This window comes from Oxyura jamaicensis, chromosome 13 (genome assembly GCF_011077185.1).
Source record: "Oxyura jamaicensis isolate SHBP4307 breed ruddy duck chromosome 13, BPBGC_Ojam_1.0, whole genome shotgun sequence".
Lineage (NCBI taxonomy): Eukaryota > Metazoa > Chordata > Aves > Anseriformes > Anatidae > Oxyura > Oxyura jamaicensis.
Genome location: NC_048905.1, coordinates 2,897,881 through 2,917,882, shown reverse-complemented (window position 1 = coordinate 2,917,882; position 20,002 = coordinate 2,897,881). Strand labels below are relative to the sequence as shown.

Below are 20,002 nucleotides of genomic sequence, written 5' to 3'. Positions count from 1 at the left end.
TCTTATATCCCTTCTCTGCACCCTTTCCTTCAGTTTCTGTGTGCTGGATCTGTCACCCCAATAAGGAGGACATAAACAGTGCATTGTCATCAGTGCAGATGGGTGACATTTGAAAACTCCATTCCTTGCTACCTAGTTTCTGATTTTCTTCAGTATCTTAATTATTGCAAAGAGTTTATTTAGAATGCATGTTCCACAATGACTTCAGATATGTGCTAAACGCTTGCCATTTAAGTAGGTCACATGACACTTTTATTGCTGCAATATTAGCACATGAAAATGGCTTTTTGGCAAACAAGTAAATCAGAGACAAAGCATGCTATGCACAGACTGTAATTATAGCTGTATACGTTTTCATCATTGAGTGAAAAAAACTAGAACAGTATTTACTGTCGTAATTAAACTGATTCCCCCAAGAACTACAATGAACTTTGGGAGGTGATAAATAAAAGCAGCAGCAAGCTGTTCATTTGAGATTTACACTCTCATGATAAGATCTTCTGAGTTCCTGAAGGGAGAAGAAGAAGGTAGGTTCATAATTTATCTTTTTCGGGCCTGGTCCAAAACCTATTAGAGTCATTAGAAGTCTTTAAATTGATTTTCTCCAAAGTTCATTCTAAAGTCATTTTATTTTTGAAGTACAAGTTTTAATTTTCTAATACTAAAATTAAAACAGAAATTGCTTATCATTTTCCTTTGAAGTACAGGTTTTTTCTTTTAGATAAAAATGATTATCTTTCACCAATATTTGTCACAGAGAAAGAAAAGTATTTTCCGAGAAATAACAAAGCTACTTTTTACAGATTTGTAAAACCAGCTTCGAAGAAAATTTAGGAGAATTTGGAGTGCACATAGCTAGACACAAATAATATTTGCCTTTTGTTAAACTTCACATTTAAACAAGACAGCAACAGATCTCCTTTCTGCATGCTTATTTCAAGGTCTATACCTAAGTAGCCAAGGAATAAAATAAGCTTCAGTGCCTTCATGCACTGTCCTGGCTGCCTACTGGGGGATGGGAAAGAATTTCCACCATATTATTAAATTCATTTGTGGTTTTATCCTCCTTCCTTTATGCAACTTCTGTACTCCATGTTTTTATAAAGGTATTTTCTTTACAACTCTCTCCAACAGAATTAATCAAACCGTGCCATTTTTCCAATAAACTGGAGCATGTAGTGTCTTTCTCCTCCTTGAGAAAACTAAGTACACAACTGGGGGACTGCAGTTATGGGAACTGCTCCTTCTCAGTCATGCAGCATCACTGCTACAATCACATTTATAGTGGGATGGAGAGTCACAACACAGCTCTTCATCAAATGGAATCAGTGAAAGAGTTACACAGTATGGATTATGGCACGATGTTTCCTGGATGTGTTATGTAGAGTTACAAGCTATTTAAACTTCATATATATTATTATTATATATTTATATATTATAATATATTGTTGTATATATTTATATATTTATATTATGTATATTTATATTTATATTATATTTAAATATTAAAAATGCCCAATGACTTGTCTATATTCTTGTAGAACTTGTGCTTACTTGCATCTGGCTATAGAGGGACAACAAAAAACTGGCTATAGATAAAGTGATGTACTTGTAATAGCTCTCTATGGAACACTGTTATTATGGGAAAAAAGTAACCTGACTTAGCGAGGGGGAAGGAAGAGATGAGAGTGACTTCATGAAAACTGATCTTTTGCTCAAGTAAAGAAACCCTCTGTCACACATGGGTGTTACTGCGATACATTCTTTAAATGGACATGACAAAAAGGAATTTCTTGTTCTTTATTTTAGGTAACTTCTGAATTCAGAGAATCATGTTTGAGTCACTACTTTTTTGGCCAGCAATGGTATGTCAGTCATATGACTGACATTGTAGGTAGATCGATCATATACTTTCTTAAGTTGATCTTCAGAGAACAACAAAATGTTCAACGACAACATAGTGAAGTGAAAACCTTTTAAGAAACTAAAATTCTGAGGGAGTAAGAGTTCAAAAAAAAAGTCTTTACAAACTAGACAGTTACCTTTAATACAGTGACTACCAGTTACTCATGCAATCCATGTAGGCTGAATAGACTAGTTGGACAAGTTAGTGGTTAACAAAGGAGAAACACAAGAGCTTTTCAAAGACACAATGTGAACAGAATCCCATCTGACAATTTTATGGTCCACATTTTTTAGATGAATGGACACGTTCTTGTGATCAAAGTTTGAATCTCTAATGAGCAGACTGCTGAAGTTTTGACAATAACAAAAATAGCAGAAGGGATTAATTAATTAATCAGCTTTGTCAGTCCTATTTAAATAATTCTTTTCTGTCTAATCACTGCACCGATTTTAATAGGGCAGAAATAAGAATTTGCACGATTTGTCTGAAATGCATTGGTTTTGTTCATTGTGAAGTAAGTCACATATCCCCTGGGGATGTACACTGCCATATTTTACAGTTATCCTACCTATTTTTACTTTAAAAGAAAAAGAGCATCTTTGACAAAGAACTCTGGCAACAAACTCAAGGCACTGTTAGATGCATTCTGATCACAAAGTTTCCTTCTATCTTGGTGGTGAGTAAAATAAATAAGATATCCCCCTTGTTGTGTAAATTACAACTATTGGAAGAAAACCAGAAAACTGAGATGACAAAAAACATGTTGAAAGCTGCTGTCTGCTGTACATGACAAAAAATCTTAAAATGAAGAAAGAAATTCAAAAACAGTGTGGACACTGCTGTGTCTTGTAAAGATTCTTCCTATTGGTTCAAGTTCTTTTTACATAGAAAGGATTTATTTTTGTGAAAACTCGAGAATCTTAGGAAGAATGCAATGAAAAATATGCAACAGTTTGTATTTCCCTTCTTCTCACTAGCCCTTCATCTTCTGATCAGAGTATGCAGCTCTAATTCTAAGAACTTCAAAAAATAATAACTTACGATCCATTCTAGACAGTAGAGGCATCCTAAGCATAATTTCATTATTATCTTTGGAACAGAATTTGGACTTCATCTAACATTAAACCATAAAAAAGGAATCCCAACTCCGCGATATTTTTTTGCTGCTTTGTAGGATATGATAGTCAAAAGTCACATGAAATTGCCTGATTAACTTGAGAAGTGTAAGGCTTCAATAAAAGATATTTTTCCTCCTTGATTCCATTCATCTGCTTTAAATATCAAGAAATAAAGAGAATAAAACTTACAAAAAGATGAGTAGGTAATTGGGAAGTACGGTAGCCTACCACAGGTATCACTTACACAGATGCTGGAAGAAGGAGACACTCATCCTTGTGGGTCAAAAGAACCTGAAGAGTTTGCTAATGACATGAAATTCAGTTGTGTAGACAAGCAGAAAAGTTTAAGATAGCTTATTATTAACACTGGGGAAAAGATGGAAAAAAAAAAAAAAAAAACAACAGAGGGCTGCAATCTGCAGAAGTGTCTGAGGGCACCTACCCTGGCAGCAATCAATGAACAAGTGTGATTTCAACAAGTGTACAGTGTTGGCTGCTGTAAGTTTGTGTCTAAAAATGTATTCCAATTGCAATTCCACTTAGAAGGATATAATATCCTCTACTAGTTATTTTACATTAATGCCTATTGAAGATGAAAAAACACTAATACACAGTGTTAAAAAAAAAAAAAAAAATAGGATGCTTTGGAGCATTAGAAAGGTATTCTTGACTGGTTTTATAATGAATCAGGGAGGGATAATTAATAGAGACAATGAACTTGGCGTAGTTAGGAACAGAAAGTAGGTCTCTTGACCACGTAAGAACTATACAAGTGTCCAACAAAGAGAAATCATGTAAGTCCTCACATCTTTTGTTTTTTTTTTATCGACTTCTATAAACAGAACCTCACCTTTAAATGCATTTCTTCAACCACTAGTACATATTTTAACTTTCAGCATACCCATTTTATGTAAACAAGAAGACAACACCTCCCTCACTTTTGTCCCTGTACAATGAACAGAGTCTTCAACTTTTTTCACTACATTTTCTCTGGCCCAAGGTGGTTTTGTGTTTTGTAATGAAAAACAGAGAAAGTTTTCAAAATGGTATGTCTAATAGAAAAGGTTTTGTTTGTTTGTTTTTATCCTGTCTTCTATTCTTTTTCATAGCTCTTTATAATAATGCAGTTCATATTACCTTCATCAATAAGCCATATACACTATTACAAAGTACTTATGCTGTCATTAATAATGTACATATTTGTAATGTTTCCATTCCAAAGTGCTCTAAAACATTTCACTAAGTACAGCTCCAATCTATAAATGAACTTAGCTCCCATATGCAGCCCTCTTCAAGCAAATAGTGACAACACAGACTTGCAAAGTCTGTTAACATATGAAGTACATACAAAATGCAAATACCTGTGGGATGCACCACAGTACCTAAACAGCACATAGCAGTGCTAATTTCATAGGCTGAAGGCTGCAAGCTGACATCACAGTCCAACCTGAGCAAACTGCAGAGAGAAAGATGTGGCCCATCAGAGAAGGTCAGCATGCATTCTCCCTTGGGGAATCACTGCCTTTAAAGAGAAGCTGAAACAGAGGTTGAAGAACTAATCATTTGGAAAGAGATAAAATGAGCAGATATACACATATCACTGAACTGTTAAAATTCCCACTTATTTGGCTGATCACTCTGTAACCCCACTGAGTGGGTCTGTCATACTTTTACTGAACAGAAAAACCTACCAAGATGACAAATACTACCAGGCAGACTTTCAAACGCTTAATACTTCCTTTATTTCCATCAACCTTTTTACATATATACTGCAGCCACAAAAAGAGCTAGAGGTTGCATGTAAACAAACATCTTGTGAGTCTTTCAAATAAACAATTTCTCATGAGATTTCCATCTTAATACCTAAAATGTAATTTCACAAAGATTTCACATGAAAACAGAGCTGCAAGTACAGGTAGCATTCTATAAAGAGTGGCTGTCTTTACAGGAAGGCACAGTGAAAAAAGATAACTTTGAAATACTACAATCAATTTTTATTTAGTCATTTAACTGGCTTAACTTAAAACTATGAAGGGATAACTGAGATAAACCCCCACTGTGTAATTGGGAAAAAGAGTTCATGGAAGTAGGAAAACTGATAGGCTGTATACAAAGGTTAATGACAACGGAGAAGTTTCTGTCACATTATGGTTTGGGACGCAAACTTTGCAGACAAGTATAATGACGGAAGTCTAATTCAGTATCTTCTTTATTCCAAAGCAAGAAGTACCTTACAGAAGTAACTTCACATTTCCATAGGCTGGCCATTCAAGTGGAAAGAATAGGCACGAATCAATTATTTATGGTAGAAACTTAGTCTTCTAAAAGGGAGATTGTATCACTGTGTCTTTGTTTTGTTTAAACAGAGGAGTGGAAAAGATTCACAATATTTCTGGGAGTTTTTTGGAAGACAGAAAAATGACAAACTGTGAAAAGGGCATATATTTCATTAATAATGAAGCTGGAGTCCATAATCCAGAGTTTTGAGCCTTTAATTTACAATTTAACTGGCAGCTCAAACATCCGGATAAGACAGCAACTGAAATAACATTTTATCTAAAGGCTTATCTCCTCCATCAGAAAGGGTATGAGGAATTAATTCTAAGTTTATCCTGTGAGATCACAGAGGGCAAAGCTAGAGAGATATGCTGGATTAATCCTCCAAAATCGTAAAAAATCTTAAAAGCAAAACTCATTGGAGAGGCCAATATAAAAGGGAAAAAACAGCAAATGCAAAGTCTGATGAAGGTTGCTTGCATTGAGTTTCTTTAGAATTTGTTTTTATTTCAGCAAACAGTTTGTGTTCTTGATTGCAAGTAGCCACATAAAGTAATATTGTTGAAACAATATTGTTTCAATATTCACATAAAGTAATATTGCTGAAACAAAATATTGTTTTGTGATTTAAAACAACAACAAAAAAATAGCATGCATTCTCAATATCTCTTAGCTCATATGCAACAATGAAAGATCTAAACCACCTCCCCTCTGGCAGCAGCTCTCATGGAAGGCCCTGTGCAACCTGACCTAGCTCAGTGAGGCCTCCTTTCAGTGAGGGCTGGACCGCAAGGCCAACCTACATTACTCTATGATTCTAATTGTCTCTAAATTCCTTTCACCTCTATTTCATGGCTTGAGCAATAGTATGTTTATCACTGTTTCCCTTCTTATTGAAATTAAATGAGGTTTATATTTCTTTCCCTCTGAAATGGACAAAAGCTCACACAGAATGGGTAAGGATTCTTCATACTGTAGTCAACACAACAATCAAAACTAAGTTGCCATTTAACAATCAATTAGAACAAATTCCCAAATCAGTCCAATAAGGTTTTTATTATAGACACATGCACTGCGCCTGTATACCAACGTGCACAGCATGGGAAATAAACAGGATGAGCTCAAGATCTGTGTTTGGTCACAGGGCCACCATCTCTTTGCGATTACTGAGACGTGGTGGGACACCTCGCATAACTGGAATGCTATCATGGAAGGCTATGTCCTCTTCAGGAAAGACAGGCTGGGGAAGCAAGGGGGTGGGGTTGCCCTTTATGTGAGGGAGCAATTAGAGTGTACCCAGCTCCACCTGGGGGAGGGTGAAGGATAAGTGGAGAGCTTGTGGGTGAGAATTAAGGGGTGGGCTGGTATGGGAGACAGTGGTGGGGGTCTTCTACAGGTCACCAGATCAGGAGGAGGAGGTCATATGAGGCCTTCTACAAGCAGCTGGTAGTAGCCTCATGATCCTGGGCACTGGTCCTCATGGACCTTCAATTACCCAGACATCTGCTGGGTAAAAAACTTGACCAGGCACCCGCAGCCAAACAGTTCCTACAGTGCGTTGAAGACGATTTTCTGACACAGGTGGTGGAGGAGCTGACGAGGCAGGGGGTGCTTCTCAACCCTGTCCTTACCAACAGGGATGGGCTTGTTAGGGATGTGAAGGCTGGGGGCAGCTTGGGATGCAGCGACCTTGAGATGGTGGAGTTTAAGATGGAACTAGGCAGAGGAAATAAGGCTAAAAGCAGGATTGCTATCCTGGACTTTCAGAAAGTCAACTTTGACCTCCTCCGGGACCTGCCTGGGAGTATCTCATGGGCTAGGTTGCTAGAAGTCAAGGGTGCTTATGAGAGCTGGGCTACATTTAAGCAGTGCTTCTTCCATGCTCAGGATCGGTGCATCCCAAAGAATAGGAAATCAGGGAAGGGGGGCAGGAAACCTGCGTGGATGAGCAAGGAGCTCATCGATAGAATCAAAAGGAAGAGGAAGGTCTATGAAATGTGGAAAAAGGGCCTGACCTCTTGGGAGGAGTATAGATGTGTTGTCAGGGCCTGCAGGGATGCGATGAGGAAGGCTAAAGCCCACCTAGAGATGAGGCTTGCTAAAGAGATAAAGGATAATAAGAAGGTTTTTTTTTTTTTTTTTTTTTTTTTTTTAGTATGTAAACAGCAAAAGGAAGACTAGGGATAATGTAGGTCCCTTGCTGAACAAGGGGGGTGTCCTGATCACGGAAGACACCGGGAAGGCAGAGATACTGAATGCTTTCTTTGCTTCAGTCTTTGCTTCAAGGAGTCCCTCATGGGACTCCTCAACCCTGGAGGGAGGAGAAAGGGTCTGGGAAATGGAGGGCTCCCCTCTGGTGGATGTGAGAGTTGTTCAGGTGCATCCGAGTGGTTTCAACACACACAAATCCATGGGTCCTTATGGGATGCATCCACGTGTGCTAAGGGAGTTGGCAGAGGTGATCGCCGAACCGCTCTCTATCATCTTTGAAAGGTCCTGGAGAACAGTAGAGGTGCCTGAAGACTGGAGGACAGACAAAATCCGGTCTTCAAGAAGGGCAAGAAGGAGGATCCGGGAAACTACAGGCCAGTCAGTCTCACCTCTGTCCCTGGAAAGGTGTTGGAGCAGCTTGTTCTGGATGCTATCTCCAAGCAAGAAGAATGTTATGAGGAGTGGTCAGCATGGATTCACCAAAGGGAAGTCGCGCTCAACCAACCTTGATGCCTTCTGTGATGGCATCACCAGCTGGGTAGATGGGAAGAGAGCATTGGATGGACGTCATCTACCTTGACTTTAGCAAGGCTTTTTATACTGTCTCTCATGACATCCTGCTAGCAAAGCTGAGAAAGTGTGGGATAGAGGAGTAGATAGTAAGGTGGGTTGAGAACTGGCTGAGTGGCCGAGCTCAGAGTGTGGTGATTGGCGGCTCAGAGTCTGGCTGGAGATCTGTGACTAGCGGTGTTCCCCAGGGGTCAGTGCTGGGTCCGGTCTTGTTCAACATCTTCATCGACAACCTTGATGAGGGAATACTGTCTGCCCTCAGCAAGTATGCCGATGACACAGAGCTGGGAGGAGTGGCTGACATGCCAGAAGGCTGTGCTGCCATTCAGCAAGACCTGGACCAGCTGGAGAGATGGGCAGGAAGAAACCAAATGAGGTTTAATAAGAGCAAACCTACCAGGGGTGGTGCCCCGCTAGACCTTCTCTTCACAAACAGAGAAGGACTGGTGGAGGATGTGATTGTCGGGAGCTGTCTTGGGCAGAGTGACCACGAAATGGTGGAGTTCACTATTCTTGGCGAGGCCAGGAAGGGAACCAGTAAAACCACTGTACTGGACTTTCGGAGAGCTGACTTTGGGCTGCTCAGGACACTGGTTGGTAGAGTCCCTTGGGAGGCGGTTCTGAAGGGCAGAGGGGTCCAGGAAGGCTGGGCGCTCTTCAAGAGGCAAATCCTAATGGCGCAGGAGCGGTCTGTTCCCATGTGCCCAAAGATGAGCCAGCGGGGAAGAAGACCAGCCTGGCTGAACAGAGAACTGTGGCTTGAGCTTAGGAGAAAAAAGAGGGTTTATAATCTTTGGAAAAGTGGGCAGGCCACTAGGGAGGACTATAAGGATGTAGCGAGGCTGTGCAGGGACAAAATTAGGAAGGCCAAAGCTCATCTGGAGCTCAATCTGGCTACTGCCATTAAAGATAACAAAAAACGCTTTTATAAATACATCAACACAAAAAGGAGGACAAAGGAGAATCTCCATCCTTTACTGGATGCAGGGGGAAACTTAGTTACAAGAGATGAGGAAAAGGCGGAGGTGCTCAATGCCTTCTTTGCCTCAGTCTTTAGTGGCAATACCGGTTGTTCTCTGGATTCCCAGTACCCTGAGCTGGTGGAAGGGGATGGGGAGCAGGATGTGGCCCTCACCATCCACGAAGAACTGGTTGGTGACCTGCTACGGCACTTGGATGTGCACAAGTCGATGGGGCCGGATGGGATCCACCCAAGGGTACTGAGAGAACTGGCAGAGGAGCTGGCCAAGCCACTATCCATCATTTATCAGCAGTCCTGGCTATCGGGGGAGGTCCCAGCTGACTGGCGGCTAGCGAATGTGACGCCCATCTAGAAGAAGGGCCGGAGGGCTGACCCGGGGAACTACAGGCCTGTCAGTTTGACCTCAGTACCAGGGACGCTCATGGAGCAGATCCTCTTGGGAGTCATCATGCGGCACTTGAAGGGCAAGCAGGCGATCAGGCCCAGTCAGCATGGGTTTATGGAAGGCAGGTCCTGCTTGACGAACCTGATCTCCTTCTATGACAAAGTGTCGCGCTGGGTGGACGAGGGAAAGGCTGTGGATATGGTCTACCTTGACTTCAGCAAGGCTTTTGACACCGTCTCCCACAGCATTCTCCTCAAGAAACTGGCTGCTCTTGGCTTGGACTGGCGCACGCTTCGTTGGGTTAGAAACTGGCTGGATAGCCAGGCCCAGAGAGTTGTGGTAAATGGAGTCAAATCCAGTTGGAGGCCAGTCACTAGTGGCGTCCCCCAGGGCTCGGTGCTGGGGCCGGTCCTCTTTAACATCTTCATCAATGATCTGGACGAGGGCATTGAGTGCACCCTCAGTAAGTTTGCAGATGACACCAAGTTAGGTGCGAGTGTCGATCTGCTCGAGGGTAGGAAGGCTCTGCAGGAGGATCTGGATAGGCTGCACCGATGGGCTGGGGTCAACTGCATGAAGTTTAACAAGGCCAAGTGCCGGGTCCTGCACCTGGGGCGTAATAATCCCAAGCAGAGCTACAGGCTGGGAGATGAGTGGTTGGAGAGCTGCCAGGCAGAGAAGGACCTGGGAGTGATAGTGGACAGTCGGCTGAATATGAGCCAGCAGTGTGCTCAGGTGGCCAAGAAGGCCAACGGCATCCTGGCTTGTATCAGAAATAGTCTGACCAGCAGGGCTAGGGAGGTGATCGTCCCCCTGTACTCGGCTCTGGTGAGGCCGCACCTCGAGTACTGTGTTCAGCTTAGGGCCCCTCGCTACAAGAAGGACATCGAGGTGCTTGAGCGGGTCCAAAGAAGGGCGACGAAGCTGGTGAGGGGCCTGGAGAACAAGTCCTACGAGGAGCGGCTGAAGGAGCTGGGCTTATTCAGCCTGGAGAAGAGGAGGCTCAGGGGCGACCTTATCGCTCTCTACAGATACCTTAAAGGAGGCTGTAGAGAGGTGGGGGTTGGCCTGTTCTCCCACGTGCCTGGTGACAGGACGAGGGGGAATGGGCTAAAGTTGCGCCAGGGGAGTTTTAGGTTAGATGTTAGGAAGAGCTTCTTTACTGAAAGGGTTGTGAGGCATTGGAACAGGCTGCCCAGGGAGGTGGTGGAGTCACCATCCCTGGAAGTCTTCAAAAGACGTTTAGATGTAGAGCTTAGGGATATGGTTTAGTGGGGACTGTTAGTGTTAGGTTAGAGGTTGGACTCGATGATCTTGAGGTCTCTTCCAACCTAGAAATTCTGTGATTCTGTGAAATGTAGAGTCCTGCACCTGGGAAGGAACAACCACATGTATCAGTACAGGCTGGGGGACGACCTGCTGCAGAGGAGCTCTGCGGAGAAGGACCTGGGGTCCTGGTGGACAACTGGTTGACCATGAGCCAGCAGTGTGCCCTGGTGGCCAAGAGGGCCAATGGAATCCTGGCGTGCATTAAAAGGAGCGTGGCCAGCAGGTCAAGGGAGGTGATCCTCCCCCCTCTACTCTGCCCTGGTCAGGCCTCACCTGGAGTACTGTGTCCAGTTCTGGGCTCCCTGGTACAAAAAAGACAGGGATCTCCTGGAAAGAGTGCAGCAGAGGGCCACAAAGATGATACGGGGCCTGGAACATCTTCCCTATGAGGAAAGCCTGAGAAACCTGGGTCTGTTCAGCCTGGAGAAAAGAAGACTGAGAGGGGATCTTATCAACCTGTATAAATACCTGAGGTGTGGGAGACAGAGGGATTAGGCCAACTTCTTCTCAGTGGTTTGTGGGGACAGGACAAGGGGCAATGGCCACAAGATGGAGCACAGGAAGTTCTGCACCAACATGCGAAAGAACTTCTTCATGGTGAGGGTGACAGAGCACTGGAAAAGGCTGCCCAGGGAGGTTGTGGAGTCTCCTTCTCTGGAGACATTCAAGGCCCATCTGGACGCCTACCTGGGAAGCCTGCTCTAAGGAACCTGCTTTGGCAGGGGAGTTGGACCCGATGATCTTTTGAGGTCTCTTCCAACCCCTACAATTCTGTGATTCTGTGATGTGTTTGAGTTTAGATAACACATTCCACATATATGCCTTACTGGAGATTCATTCAGTATGGATTTATCCATGTTTATTTCAACAAGGATCAGTTATTATTCTGAAATGTTACTTTCCTATCCCTCCCAGAAAAAAAGAAAATATTGATATCTACTCCCTTTCAGACCTTAAATGGTGAAAAAATGTTCACAAAGGTATAAGTCCTCCTCTGGTAAATCCCAGCAATTCTCACAGCAATGATGCCCAGAGCAGTGGTCAGACATGCTATGGACTTTATTTGGAAGCTGATAAAAACAAACAAAACCTATTTTGTAAACAGAGTGGCTTAGTAAAAAAGTTTACTGAAGAAAGACAAACTTTCAAACTCTCACATTTCTGTTTGTGGAAATTCTTAGATAACCAACATAAAGATAGCTTTGAATGAACTATTTCAGACACTAGAAGCAGCTGAACCATGTTAATGCTGAATGCATGAAAAATCCACAAAGATGAATTCAGCTTGTTTCTCAGTAGAGTAAATTAACCCAAACTGAAGTCGCTGGTAATCCAGCGAGACAAGGTTTTGCACTCAAGCTACCTTATTTATTTTGCAGTTTGCAGAATAGACAGTACTATAAGCATATCTGTTTAAGATGCAGCATCTTGAGATTTTTGGAGAGATCAGGTAAATTTGGTCACACGCTTTTGAGTCGTTTGATTAGTTTTCTCGGGTTGTGTATTTAGGGCTTAATATAAAAAATGGTTAAAATTTGTAAGAAGGAAAAAGGCTGTGGTGAAATATTTGGTTTCTTTAGGCAGCCTTGCTTTATGAAAGATCAATACATTTTACTTTTCAGACTGTCATTAACTTTTTTTGTCATTAGCAAGAATTTCTTTTCACATATTAATCAAAAGACTAGACCTTCAAAAGTGTTTTTTTTGTTGTTGTTGTTTTTTGTTTTTTTTTTTGGTGTGTGTGTGTGTGTTTTTTCCTCCTTCCTGTGTTAAAATATGAAATTGAGAGACTTTGGTCATTTTCACACTAGATCTGTTGAACACTGATTAGTGCAAGTGTTTCTGAAACTGATACTCTGAGAAAATTCACAGCATTCACTGGCTCTCACACTTCTTTTACCCCTAGAAGTGTCTGTGAGCTCATACCTAGCTTGTAAAATACAAGACAGAAGAAAATTGCCTTCAAAAGACCAGGCAGAAGGTTAATTCTGATGCTTAAAATTATGGGAATATATCCCTAATAATTAAAAACAAACAAAAAAACACCACTGAACTAGAAATACATACTATTTTATAACTTTTAGGCATTGTGTTCTGGACCATGCACATATGTTTATAACACCTCAGAGATACTCAGACGTAAAGTGAGCATTCAAGCAGCCTAAAATACATGCATTTATCTGCACTACAGGTTGCCCCATTCTGGTGCTCCTGTTGCTCTGAGGCTAATAACAACAGACACCTTTCTTGGGTAAACAAAGATAAGGGGATTTTTGGTACATTGGTTGTCCAGGAATACAGGCCTTTACAAGTACTTGTTTTACATTTATAACAACTTTTAATTCATATAAAGTTTTGATTTTCTGATAAATCAGTGTGATCTTTAAGTGCTCAGGGCATCTGTAAAGCAAGACATAAATACATATAGTGATTTTAGTTATGCCAAATTATGTAACAATTTAGAAAGTAAAAGGATTATAGGATTATTTTGAAAACATACAAAGATCTAAATACTGCCCTACGGTATTTAGTTAACACTTACACACAAACAGAGCCTAAAAAAATCCTAGACAAGAAGCACAGTGAGAGCACTGCAAGGGGTGCAGACTCAAAGCTCCTGATAAGCCTGGCAGAAGACACACATCCAAAAAAGACCGCAACATTCACTTTCTCTGTTACCAGCCCTAAAGCAGCAATTAGTAAGGAAAGAAAAGAGTATGTCATAGCACTAGCATTATGGAATTTAGCATGCCTGGTGATAACATACGGGTATCAGTATAGCCACCTGGCACTGGGCAATATCTCTACACTAAGCAATGAAGATCTCCACAGATGAGACTAGATCTTGACTTTCTCGTTACTTGTTCTTCACAACTACCGCTAACATAAAAAAAAATAATAATAATAATTAATTTAAAGGCATAATAGCTCAGAGTAACCAGTAACTTTTTCTTTCAACAATGAAAATTTATCCTGTCCCAGACAAAAATCTTTATACATGACTGCAAACTTATTTCCTCCATCCGCTTAATCTTTATTTTTGTAGGCTTATTTACCTTAGTGTCATGATTTGTTTATTTATCTTTAAAATAAAGCAAGCTAACAGTACGTTCTTTCCTTCCCTCAAGAAAAGCAGAAATCCACTAAGGGAAAGGCTACTTGCCTGAGCATAACACAGTTCTGCTGCCTGGACAATCTACGTGGATGTAACTTGAAGCCAGCCACAGCACTCGCTGCTTCTCACCGTCCTGTAGGTCAGGGACATGCAAAAGATGTGTTTCAAGCAGGGAACAGATAATGCTGGGTGATTGAACTGTTACAAAGGCAACATTGCAATTCTACATGTGCATAACATGATGCATGCATAGAAGACAAGCAATATGAAAATGTTGAGGATGAAGATACCATATTACAGCAGTACCTGTGGTGGTACTCTTGTGCTCTACAATCTTCTGTCCTTGACCAGCACTCCAGTCTGCTGAACCTCCCCCTCCACCCTGCCCCTTCCTACACTTGCAAGAGGTCAGCTGTGCTGCCTGAGCAGGTTCCTTAACGCAACAGGAGGACAATTTGGATTGCATTCTCCATAGCTGGTGCTCTCCTCTTTTCCCTTCAAAACATGGAAGAAACACAGAGTCACTCCAGGTCTGTAGTCAACAGAAATCTTTGGGTCCTGGGAAAGGAACAGAGGAAGGAGGAAAGCTGTTTCTCCAGCACTGGAGGAAATGAAATAAGCCTTCCTTTGCCATTTTGAACGACAACTTCTATTGTTATGTCCATTGATCTTGCTATAGATCAAGGCTAAAATGAAATAACATTTCATAAACGTCCCCCTGTTCTTGAAATGTAATAACCCCTTGTGCAGGAAGTTCTGAAGCATCATATTACTTGGTGGGTTAAGCATTTTTCATTCAGACTATGTAGTTAAATTATGCTGACAACAAAGAAGGGTAAATTGTAAGAGATGGGAAAAAGGGTGAATAAGAACACAATCTTTGCCACCCCTCTGAGAAAGAGGAAGAGGGAAAAAAGTTCATTAATTGTACTGGCCAAGGGACAATTTCTTTCCTTTTCCTTTTTAAGCAGAAGCATTGACACAAAATCCAAAGACCTCTGTGTTGAGATGTGACTACCATCAACAAACAAGTCCAATCTTGCCTCTGGGGAGGTTGACGGGAAAATTCTTGTTTGTCTTCTCTGAACCAAATTCATTACCGATATCACTGCATTAATATGCTGACTGTAGCTGGCTGAACAAAAGAACGACCATGTGGATTGAAAGGAGAAAGTAAGACTGATCAGACAGCTGGATAAAAACAGAGACGTAAAATACCAGAACTTTAAAATGTCAAATTAGGTGCACACCTGCCCTCACAGGATTATACAATCATTACCAAAAACAATATTTACATCCATGTAAGAGTAGGGAAAGCTGGATTACTATCTGTGACGTGGAACTAATATAATATTTTGAGCTTTTCCTTTAAAAAAAAAAATTAAGTTGACAGCTCCAGTGTCCCCTTTGACAAAATTTATGACACAATTTGCTGAATTATATAAAGCTGTAGCAAGAAATGACACATATGGGATGGCTTTTCATTTGAAATTGTGTTTCTTATACCAAGGTTCATCAAGCTGTTTCATATTTATTCCTCTGATTAATGATATGTCAGAATTCTAATTCTAGCACCAATTTATGGCTTGTTGGCAACTGGAGAATGAAATAGCTATATAGTCAACAGGCAATATTGATTTTTATCCATCTTCTTTGGGCTCCAGTAAATGTTTCCCAAATGTGCTTTGTTGTTGCAACCTAACTAAATATTACAGTCTCATTTCTATCATCCACGAATGACATTACTGTTGAGGGTAGCATATCTCTTTAAGAGCGACAGTCTAGTATGATTTGATGCCAGTCAGACTGAATTACAGGTTACATATTTAAGATTTTTTAATATTCAGTTTGGTTTAGATCAGAATAAATTTGACTGTATTCCCAGTCAGCACTAACATTCAACAGATCAACTACTGTGTGTTCAGCCTCATATTTAATATTTTAGTAGTTATGCGCTTGAACCACAGATATTTTTAAAACCTTAAATTATTATTTTTAAGTCCCTCTCTGGCTACAAGTGCCTATTCCTTGGAGATTACTAGGAGTCCAGTAGATGACAGCAGTGTCAGCATCCTCTTTGACATTAATACTGAAATAGATCTTGGAGCAAGAAATATAAAAACTAAATTTGAAAAACTTGGAAACTATAAAGGTTGGTAAACAAAGTTTTGATGTTTCAGCTATTTAAATGAAAATTTCTTCAAGAATTTGCTGGATTTTCCTTGTTTCCAAGAAGGATACAGTTTAGTTTCTAAAACTTTCTTACTTTTCATACAGGTATAACCTAAATAGGAACTAAAGACCAAGAAGAGGTCCCATGTGCCCTAAATTGCCACTTCTTAAATCTTTTCATTTCTTTTTACATCTTTTTTAATATGTTTCTAAAACCATACAGCTCCTGAAAACTTATGTTCATTATGGCATAATTGAAGAAAAAATTTATTCAGGTGGTAAGACCACTATTGTTGTATTAACATTTAACAGGTTAACCAGTGCTCCTTTAGCCATTAACTTGCACTTCAGATGCTTAGAGTTCATTCTTAAATATGAAAAGAATCAAACCTTTCACTAATAGATCTGCATTCCATCTTAAATGGTATCATGGATGCATCATTATTCAAACTTTATTCAAACATTATTCAGCAAAAGCAGCTTCCTGCTTTTTCCACATAAAAATCTAAGCTCTTTGAGTACTTCTAGACCTACTAAGAGATGGAAGAAATCATCAGAAAGGAAAATATAAAGAATATACCCTGGGCCTATATGTTCTAAAGCTTGACTTTCAGTGCTCTTTAAGCAGATAAATAACACCTAGAGAGATTTTTTAGAGCCTCTATTACTGAATTTACATGCCTCTAAGATGTTCAAAATCCCACTGCCTACCTATCTGTCTTTGAAAATATAGCGCTCAGCCTCAAGATAATGCCAACCTGAACCACTGAAATCTTGATCTGGATTCTCTGATGCTTATGTGATGCAACTGCTTTACATTTAAAAAAAATAAAAATAAAAAAAAAATCAATATTAGTTAAAATACATAGCGGGGAATGTAGAGACACACTGTGGAATTACAGATGTAACTCAGGCTCAACGTGTGAGTAGAATAAGTTTGGTTTCTTCCTGGCCGAGGGCATAATAATTAAGATAGAATTTCAAATTGAAGGACAACTCAGAAAATTGATTATCAAGTTTCAGTTCTGTGATGGTCTATGTAAAATTTCAGATATAGATGATAATCTCTTTGGGAAAGTGGTCTTCAGATGCCTTTTAGCCCTATTTAATGTCCCTCTGTGGAAATGAAATGGTTAGAGAAGAGGTATCTATCTAACCATATTTTAAAAAGTGTTATTATATATCTTATTGGTATTTTAAACAGGTTTGTTACTCCAGTGTCTCAGGGTTGTATCCAAGGTTCCTGAATTGAATGAAAAACTCAAATTTTCAAAGTCTGTCCTTTATTGTGTTTCAATATAAAATGATCAGTTTTTAATTAAATGATGTTTCATCTGTGTAGGAATTTAGAAATATTAACATGACAATATGTTCACATAGTGAATGTGCACTTCTGCATTCATTCTCTGAACAAATGACGATGATATTATTACATCCTTTACATCATTTATAACTGCTAGACACCTTTTTAGTGTTATAAAAACTAAAATTTAAAGCTAAGGTAATGAATGGGAGGCACTTAAAACATTTTCAACATTATAAAAAAAAAAAAAAAGATGCATGATATGCATGATAAAGTAAGTTTGAGAATTTAAACAGATTGTTACTCTTTTTTTTTTTTTTTTTTTTTTTTTTTTTTCCTAGCACTGTTTTGTTTTCTCCTTTACGTCACTCTGGTCACTGTCCCTATTTCTCTGTCTTCGTGTTGAATCTTTCTTTGGTTCTGTGACTTCTGGAACAACAGAAGTGTGCCACATAGAAAACGAGAAAAGAAAAACGGCAGTTTTTCTATCTTATGGTTATGTTGCACCATGTCATGCCACAAAAGAAGGAAAATGAAACAGGCAAGAATATCACAATGCAGGTGGCAGAATTATTTTTCTCTTTACTTTTGAAAAGGAAACACAGCAGAAAGTCTTATTATTATAGGAAGGATGAGTGATTTATTAAAAAGCTTGTTATCAACACAAGACAGCCTGTTACCGGTGTGCTACATATTCTGCACAGTTGAAGTGTGAACAAAATTGGTAGGGCCAATTATAGCAAATGTCTGATACATACAGACAGTAGAAACATCTCTTGATCAAAGCAGAGTTGGTGGAAAGTTTTTGTGCCTTAGACCTTCACTCATCAGAAGTGGCACCAAAGATCACAAATGAAAGGTTGTAACATGGTATTAATATTTTTCATGTTGTTAATGCAACATATTGGGTAGCATCCTGTGCTTCTACCTAGACAGGCAATTACCTTGGCTTCAGTCTAAGTAAATGCCTTTTCAGACTGTATTACAACAGTAGCAAAACTGGCCTCTTTGGAGGTAGTAGCTGTTGTACTGCTTTTGCTGGCTATGAGATATGCACTCCTCTTGCTGAAAATTATTTTCTGTGTGGATCCTTTTAGTTCTGTATGTTATTTCAAGTTTGTTTTGTTTTTTTTTATTTTATTTTTTGTTTTTCCAAACTTAAGGAGTCAAATCTCATTTGGCTTATCAGACTATCAACAAACAGATGTTCCCTACAGCCTATTGCAAGCTCTACAGGCCTGTATTTAGTATCTATCCTCCATGTGTAAGAACCTGGTCTATTGCCCTTCCTCAGTTCCTTGTAGGAAGACCATATTCCTTATCATCCCACTCAATTAACCCATTTGGTCCTCATAGGCTGGTATCAAGTATTATGCTTCCTAAGCAGAACACCTCATCATCTGTTCTTCATACTAAGATCCCCTCTGCTCCGCAGTACCTTTCAACTACTTTTTTTTTTTCTTTTTTTTTTTTTTTTCTTTTTTTCCTCAGATGATATAAATGATAAATATTAAGCTTAGGGCATTTGTTCTCTCATGTGTGGTTAGCTTTGAACTTTCATCACCTGTTTTAAGATAGAATTTGTATATTTGAAGAAATTGTCTATTTCTTCCAGTTCTACTAATTGATCTAATAGAAGTTGAACTCTAAACAGTAATTGAAAATCACAATCTATATATGTTCCACAAACAAAAAGACCCTGAATCTTTTTCTGTCTTCATTACATTTTTCATGCCCTTTTTAGAAGAGGTTTTTAATGAAGGGGGTTGGACTAGATGATCTTTAGAGGTCCCTTCCGACCCAAACCATTCTACGATTCTGTTAAAGTGTTGAAATTTTCAGAGTTATTCAAGTACAACAAATCCAAAACAGTGGTTTAATCTGTATTGTTCCAGAAGCAAAATAGATTATAGTAGTTGAAAATATAAGAATTCAGAGAATTATAGTCAGAAGTTTGTATTCAACTTTTAAAACTAAGCATTTTCAGGAAGTAATTACTTTGGAAAATGAGAGATGTTAATTTTGACATAAAGTACTGAGAAATACAGAATTGTGGAAAAGAAAAAAACATACAACTTTGTTACTATTTAAAAATTGCATAGTTATTATCCCATATTAAAAAAAAAAAAAAAAAAATACATTTTGATTTCCTTTGGCAATGGCCTGATTGGCCCTATGCATAGACAAGTGTTATTGTTAACTTCATCTCTCATATTATCAAGGGCATAACTTCACTCTCCTTGTTGCCTCCCCATCTTGAGGACAGGCTCCTTTCTTATGCTGTTTGCCCCACAGCAGTCCTTTTCCAGGAACTATTCATTGGTTAACAACTTTACCCAGCAACAGCAAACACCCAGCAACTTCCATGCTTTAATGACTGGAGAAAAAAAGCAACCAGAGAGGGCAAGGAATCTCCTGAACCACCCTTCTTTGTTCCCTCTAAACTCTTTACATTCCTGATGGCCTCATCATTAAGCGCCTGATGTTATCACCAACTATGGGGCTTGTTGACCCGCATGGCCACACTCCCACATTTTATGAAGAAGAGTAATCTTTTTTTTTTTTTTTTCTTCTTTTTTCTTCCCCTTTTCTTTTCTTTTCTTTTGTTTTGTTTTGTTTTGTTTTGTTTTGGTT

The 20,002-nt window shown here is 39.6% G+C and overlaps 1 long non-coding RNA gene across 1 annotated transcript in view; it reads left to right on the top strand.

The window, feature by feature from the left end:
- Positions 1–431: 431 nt before the first annotated feature.
- LOC118173997 overlaps positions 432–20,002 on the top strand; it is a 22,488-nt gene continuing 2,917 nt past the window's right edge. The window contains exons 1-2 of the long non-coding RNA XR_004754487.1: positions 432–527; positions 14,865–15,066. This is a non-coding gene — a long non-coding RNA (uncharacterized LOC118173997). The remainder of the gene's footprint in view (positions 528–14,864; positions 15,067–20,002) is intronic.